Genomic DNA, 8139 nt, shown 5'->3' with positions numbered 1-8139 from the left:
ATATAATATATAACATATAATAGCTTATATTACATTTTCAACCCCAAATGATGTTACCAAAGATCAAGAAGTAGAGGGGGACATGTATGAAGAAACAGAAATAGAAAATCTCATCTGTTGAAGTGGGCTGCATCAAAAAGTCAGTTTCGATCTTGACCTGCATAATTAGAGAGCTATTTGTTCGATGCAAGTACAAACAAGAAGTGAAAATTATACAAATCACTGCAGAAAACAAATCAAAAGAAACTATTTCGTATATTGAAAGACAGAGAACACAGGGTATGGCACTAAAATATAAAAATAAAGAACTTAAAACAAGATAACAGGCAGAATAAACATTATTATATGAAGTTATATGAAGATTTTTTTTGGAAAATGTTTGCAACGTAATGTTAACTAAAATGTGTAAGATGTGAAATGTATTCAGAATTCCATCAATTATGTTAAACACGCACATATATATGTAACAGAGAGAAAAAGAACAGAAGAAATCATCGAAGTACCTGTCTTTGGGCAGTGGAATCATGCATAATTTGTATTTTCTTAATTATAACTTATGGGTTATAATTATTTTCAAAATTATCTGTAGTGAACATGAATTACTTTCATACTAAAAATATGAGTTATATTTTTTAAAAAGAAAAATATAACTTTCCATCTCTCCCTGTTTCTAGAGCTAAATCTGATTTAAGTGGTGCATGAAATGACATCAAGACCTTCTGCCAAATATTTTTCATGAAAAATGTAAGCTTGCCCCTTGGGCAACATTGCTGAGGTAACAAGTTTTATCACTTAGGTTGTTTTACTGAGAACGCTATCCCTCACATCAATTTTAGTTTTATCTTGGGTATATAAAAGGTCATATCAAGATGTTACAGGAATAAACATTAATGTCAGTCAGTTTTGATTAAAGTGGAGAAATTTCTCCCCATTTCAGAGGACCCAGAAGAGAGGGAGATTTTCCTTTACATTTGCAATCATTGTTTGTACTATGAAATGATTTGGGATCACCTCTGGCAGGGTCATGTTCTACGGCATGGATTCACAAGGGCAGTACAGAAGAGAGCGTGAAGAGCATGGACTCTGGAGACAGATGGTCTGGACTTCTACCATGGCTTTTGAGCAAGTTAGTACATATCTTTGTGCCTTAGTTCCCTTATCTACAAAATGGGGATAAAAATAACAATAGTACTTACCATACAGTTATTTTGAGAACTTAATGAATCACTATTCATAACATGCTCTGAACTCTACCTGGTACATATTAGGTGCTATAGAAGTCTTAATTAAATAGATATAATTCACACTAACTAAATTTTAGGCTAAGGCACTTGCATGTTTCCCCAGTCTTTTGTCCCCTATAGTAACATAATATATTTCTGCATCTTGTCCTGCACAGAAGTAGAAACATACTGCATTTCTCCCTTGGGCTTCTGCTCCCGTTTGACCTCTCAGTCTTCCATATACAATGGTTTTCAGTCCTTTCTAGATCTTCCATCACCTCAACAAAAGCTCCCTCCCCCCATGAATCCTGATTCCTTGCTGCCTTGTTTTCTGCTTTGCAGAATCATGGCCGAGGAGGACCTCTACAGTAAGTTTACATGTCGTTCCTTTGCACAGTGCCTCCTTGGAAACAATGCCCCAGATCCTGTATCAAGAACGGTGTGACACAGATTGGTCAGAGGGTTGCTAACAAGTACGCTGAGAGAAAAAGTGTTCCACATTCCTGTAAAGTTGATAAATACACTAGGTTTAGCAAAAGTAACCTATGCAACTTTGAAGACTCTGTAATATTCTAATGAGTGTTTGTTTCCTAGTGGAGAGAACAAAGCGTGTAGCATTTCCTAAAGTTATTTGACTGGTGAAAACTTTATTTTCTCTCTCTATTCCTACTGTCTCCTGAGTTAGCAGAACACCTCTTTGGAAAATGCTGCCTTTCTTTACTGAAAGGAGTGATACTATGGTTTAAACACCCCACAGTCTTGTGGGAAAGAAATGTTTTTAAAGGCACCGTTTTGCTTTGGTGGTCAGAATTGGTTCATCACCAAAATCCCAGAAGTAATTCAATACTCCTGATTCCGCCGCAGGCCTTCATGCATGTACTTTCTATGAATATTTTTGGAGAGCCCGCTACGTGCCAGGAGCCACTGAGGATGAGCACTCCTGCCTTCATTTCCACAGTCACGACTACACGGTCTTACAGACAGCTCACAAGGACTCTGTGCTCAGGATGTGAAAACTTGAATTGCACATTCAGGTAAGAGACTTCCCTACTCCCTTTGGGGCCCAAAGAGCAGAGCCAGCCCCTGGGTGTGTTTGGATGGTGAGTCCTGCTTGGTCCACTCTTCACAGGACACTGTTTTGGCATCTTTGTCAACCTTCATTCTGTCTTCACTAAGAACTGTACAACTTAAGAGTCTAACAAATTATAAGGGTTGATATAAGAATAATAATGAAAATAGAAATTATTTACTATCTTAAGCACTTTATATATGTTAAATCTACTTTCATTCTGCTTGGAGAGTTAAATATTTTCCTGTCCTTGCATGAAATCTCAGGCAGATACCATAATAATTTTTAGAATCTTAATAAGTGCTCTAATCCCTTCTAGGCACAAGAATAGTCTCATTTTAATAATTAATATGTTCAGTGCAGTGATCAACGTTCCAAGCTTTCTTCCAATGTAGTGCTCCTTCCCTATCTCCGCTTCGGGACGGAAGTCTGGAGAAGGAGCCGCTAGCGGGCAGTTTTCTTTCCTCTTGCCCTCTGTGAGCAATGCCTCGTGCCCTCACTTCAGAGTTGGAGTGAAGGTGGAAGGAGTAAGGGAAAGGAAAACTCTAGTCGGCTGACACAGATATAACCTCTGGGGACTCGTGGGGTGGTGGATCCCCAGTGCTGATTCCTTCTCTAGTGGAACTCCTCAAAGACACAGCAGCTGCGGCCCTCACGCTGTGATGCCGGCACTGCCTCACCCCCACTGGTCATTATAATTCCTCCCTCATGCCCTTGGCATCTCTCTGGCAGTCCTTTTTCTTTGTGGTGTTAAAGTAATGAAACACAGAGGCCATTAGACTGAAGTGGCTCTAATGCCTGAGTAGCCTCTGTAAGCAAACGGAAACCGAAGCCAAAATCAATTCCTATAAATGCACTCATATGAAGAAAACGAAATATAAGAATAACCAATCATAAGCAACCAACTATGTTTTCCCGAATAAGGCAACCGCTTGATCTATAGCCAATCAAATCATTTCCTTGCTTTATTTCTGGATCAAGCCTTTCCCCAGCTCCTGTCCACAAAGAACTCCTAATCACTTCTGTTTTGGTGCTGCCCAATTCTAGTTGATGTTTGCTCAAATAAACTTGAAAATTTTGCTGTGTCTCAGTTCATCTTGTAACAGTGGATATCACATTGTCCTTCCAGAGTTCACATCTGGTCCACTTGTGCTTTTTTGCCAGTCAGCTATAGGAGGGAACTTTGCTTCCAGCTGAGCTCTTTCCTCTCAGCTATGTCCCCTCAGGCCTAAGCAGCCACTGCCTGTCCCACAAGTCTTTATGTGCTTCAACTCCAGGGGATTCATGCCAGGCCTGCCCAATGATTCTTTTGAAGTTCTCTTTCTCACTTAGGTGAGAAGAAACATTACCCACTTTTCACAGTCCTCCAACAACTTTCCCCAAATAAATTCTCTTTAAAAATGATCTTTTCCTTCAACCTATCCAAGTTCTCTTATATATTTCAGATAGGTACTGAGCTGAGGTTTGCAGTTTTTGACTACTCCTTTTGCAAGTACTGCGTTGATGTTCTACCGAATACATTGCTACAAAATGTAGAGACAATTTGAACATGTTGTTTTGTTCCAGCCTTTAAGGATTCAATGAAGACTAATGTAGAGAGTCTCACTTTAACACCCTGGTAAGCAACTAATATCTGATTTTAGATGATAGAGGTTCTCTGATTATTCACGAGATTCTAGTGACTTAGACTATAAGCATCATGAAGGTAAGGATTTCTGTCCTTTTGTAAAGTGCTGTAACCTCGGCCCCAAGAACAATGCCTGACATATAATAGGAGCTCAACAAAATTTTGTTAAATGCATATATTATTTTACAGAAAAGAAAACTGAGGCTTAGAAAAAGTAACTTGTCCAAGGTTATTCAGCTAGTAAACCATGGAGTAATGATTTGAACAATTAGTGACAGAAAGCAATTAATGATAATCAGAGGTGTTTTATTAAAGCTATAATGTATTGTACTATATAATTATTTGCATAGAGGTTTTAAATTAATCTTGTTTTCATAGAAATCTACAATTTGGTTACCCTTCTAGAATTTCCTGGCTCATCAACCTGACTACACAAGGGACCTAACCTTGGATGGCCACACTGCCATCTGGTGTTGGATATATGAATTGCAAGTTTAATGTCCCTGTATTATAGGCCTTTAGGACTATAATCAAGGTTTTCTAAACTTTACATCCATAAACTTTACACCCATTAATTTTTACAACAAGCCTAAAAAGTGAGTACTGCTTGTATATTATTTTACAAGCGAGTTTATACAGTTGCAGGACCAGAACTTGACCCCAGGCTATCTAGTTACAAACCTTACTCTTAACTTTATGTTATACTATTTTTCTAGTGTAAGAGCATTTAAGACTTTCAGATTCAGAAACCTACTTTTGAGTAAGCCACAAAAATTTTTATTAGATAGCAATGGTATGTTAGAAGGTAAATTTGACTAAAATGTGAATCATGAAAAAAACATAACAAAAAAAAAATAAATCATGTACAAGGATACAGAAGTTATTTATAACTATTTTCTTTTGTCCTTCCAAGATCATGTTGTTGGCAGGTTTGGTTTCTTGTAAGGTCTCTCTCCTTGGATTATAAATGACTGTCTTCTTCCTGTGTAGTTAGGGATTCTCTTCTTGGTCTCTGTAAGATCTCTGTCCTAATCTTTTTTCCTTATAAGACCATCAGTCACACTGGATTAGGACCTACCGTAGGACCTTGTTTTACCTTAATTACCTCTTTAAAAATCCTGTCTCCAAATACAGTCACATTCTGAGGTACTAGGGTTAGGGCTTCAACATATGAATTTGGGGCGAGGGGGGATGCACAAGTCAGCACATAACAATTATATTCTGTTTTAAGGGAGTATTATCAACCAACTTACTCTGTTTCAGTAATGCTAAATGTCTTAGGATCTCTGCTTCCTTACTCTACAACCTGCTTGTCATTTTATGGGGTTATTAATTAATATCTTCACTAGCCATCTAGTTCATGCTAGGAGAATGAAATTCAAAATCATTTTATTATTTACTCACATAGTTTTTCTTCCTTATTTTTTAGTATTTTCCTGTTAATTCAAGTGAGAAAAATGATAGTCTGGTATTTCAACTATAATGAAGCCTACTCTTTCACATTTATCATCTCTAGTTCAATAAGAGCTACGCAAGAATTCACATGTGATATTGTTATAAAATAATGAACCACATGGAAACATTTGCCTCATTACTTTACAGTTATTTCTCCTAAAGTTAATATTTTACTACCTGAATAGTTTGAAAGAGAACAACGTTCCTCTGCTGAATCAGGATATCTGATTATTACACATCATTAATCTAATGTCAAAACACATTTACAAAAAATAACTTGGACTTTCTTACTGAGACCAACTTTTTATGCCATACCCATTATTTTCACAATGCTCATATCTTTAAAATGCCTTGCAATTTACAGGGCACCTTCACAGAGTTTTATTTATTTTTTTAATTCTCACAATTACTATTTGAAGTATGTATTCTTATTCTCAATTACAAATGAGGAAATTGAGACTCAGAAAGGTTTTTGTGACATGTCCAGAGACATAGTTATCAAGTACTAGAGCTAGGACTGGAACTCTGACACTAATCCAGAGAGAGCCTATTTTAAATGCTTTTCTAATATCCATGCTAATGTCAATTTCTAAATTACCTTTCTTTCCCAAGAGATGCCTTCATGAGAAAAAATTATGGTCAAATACATTTGGGGAACACTGTCTATTAAATTCCCTGTTGGAAGAATCACAGACTAGTTATCATTTCTAGAGTTTGTGAAGATTCCTGCATTAATGAAGCCCGCCTGACTTTGTTTAACCTAAGCTTATTCCCAGATTAAATTAATCATTGAAAAAATTTCCCCAAGTAATTGCTATTAACATCCAGAGGATCTTCATTAATAACTGTTCTAAACGGACAGCTTATTATCAGCCATTCAAACAAGACTGGGTGCTACCAATACTTCATGTGGACAGGCCATATTTCAAATGAGAGTTTAGCGAAGATTAAAGCAAGAAAGTGGTCTGGAAAGAACAAAAAGAAGTGTATACTTCTGGTGTTTAGTCCTTCATCAAATGGACTTGCTACAATATAATTGCTACTAAAAAAGAACCAATTCAAAACTTTTTGTGACATGTAATGCAATCAATTATAAAAAAAATATGTGTTTAATGGAGAAAATGACATTAATTTCTCATCAGTTTTATTAACCATAAATAATTATTTGTCAGAAAATTGAACAAATTAAGCCTAGTTTTCTACTTAGCAAGTGGCATAGCGCTGAGGTAGGTATTCTGATGCAGAAAGATCACTTGAAAACCTGCTTCATATTCAAAGGACTTTAAGGGACTTCTCCACATCATCATTGATGACTTGACCAATAATGTCCCATACAGAATTTTCTTAAAGGACCACATTGATGACAAAAATATATTAGAGGGTCTTCAAATACTCTATATTAAAAAATAAGTTACCTTGCATTTGGAGAGAGGACTAATTATTTTCTACAGTACTTTTTTTAATTTAAAAATTCAATTATTTTTTCTTTTTTCTCCTCTTTTCTATTCACTCTCATTCATCTATTTTTATCAATACAAATTCCTTATGTCAGAACTATACAGTAAAGGAATTTCAAAAGTCAGGCAGAGTGGGTAGAAATGGGTAGAAATGCAACAAAATCTCTGAGATGTTTGGACAACCACAGATGCAATCCACTACACAGATGCATACTAATTTGACAGAAAGAAAACTTAAATCTAAAACTTCTACTATACCATATTTCAGTTAGGTCTTTTAAATGAATAGTGCATGCTGGGAACCAGATTGTATTCTTAGCTCCATGAATCTTCCACGAGTGATAGTTCTGCTTGTGACAAAAGGTCAAAAACAATTTTGAACAATTCAATTTTTCTCTAAACATTTAGTTCTTGCCTGCACGAGTAACTTCATATACACAGACACACAGACACAGACACATACACACAAAGAGACACACAGAGTTTACTAAATTATCTCTTTGAAAAAATGCTGTTTATTGGTAAGAGAATTTGAAAACCCAGAAGCCAGATAAAAAGTCTAAAAGCAACCTGTAACCTACCAAGTTCTAGTGACCTTGGATTTAATCCTACAGCTTGCTTCCTACTACCCTCATCCTTGAAGACTAGGAATTTCACCTTGCTCTATCTAGTGCACTTTTGTACTTTTGTCAGAGACCCCTTGCCATTTATAAATGGCAAGCTTTGAATTGCTTTCATAGTGGAAATTTTTACTAAAGTCCAACAACTTGAATCATTCATTCAAGCGAATCAATCCTAACAGCTAAGGCTGAAATGTCTTAAATGGACTTTTACCTGTTCTGTGGTATTGGGGAAATAATAGTATCTTGATGGTGTGCTTTACAACTTACTAAGCACTCTCCAACTTGTCATCTTATTGTTGCTTATCACAAAAGGCCTGGTGAGGCAGGAAAAGCAGATGTCATCCTCATTTTTACTATCAGGCAACTGAGGTTAGAGGAGTGTGACCAATTTGCCTAGGGTGATGTACCAGTAGAGGAGAGGGGTAAGACAGAGCGGCCTCCCAGATTTTCATTCAATTCTCTTTCCATAACCACATTACTAAGAGTTGAGACATAGGCTGAATAAATAAAAGATAAAATTGAGCTATATTTCTTGAATGAAGACTCCTGGAACCCAGTCAAGCTACCAGAATTTCTGTGCACTAACTAAAATACTTCTTCTAATTTGGAACATACATTTTCAATAATTGCATCATGAATTACAAAATCTGAGAACTACAGCCACTCAGCAAGGCTAGAAAATTAA

Source organism: Pteropus alecto, unplaced genomic scaffold (genome assembly GCF_000325575.1).
Source record: "Pteropus alecto unplaced genomic scaffold, ASM32557v1 scaffold20, whole genome shotgun sequence".
Lineage (NCBI taxonomy): Eukaryota > Metazoa > Chordata > Mammalia > Chiroptera > Pteropodidae > Pteropus > Pteropus alecto.
The sequence above is the reverse complement of the archived record's forward strand: the minus strand, read 5'-3'. Positions refer to the sequence as shown.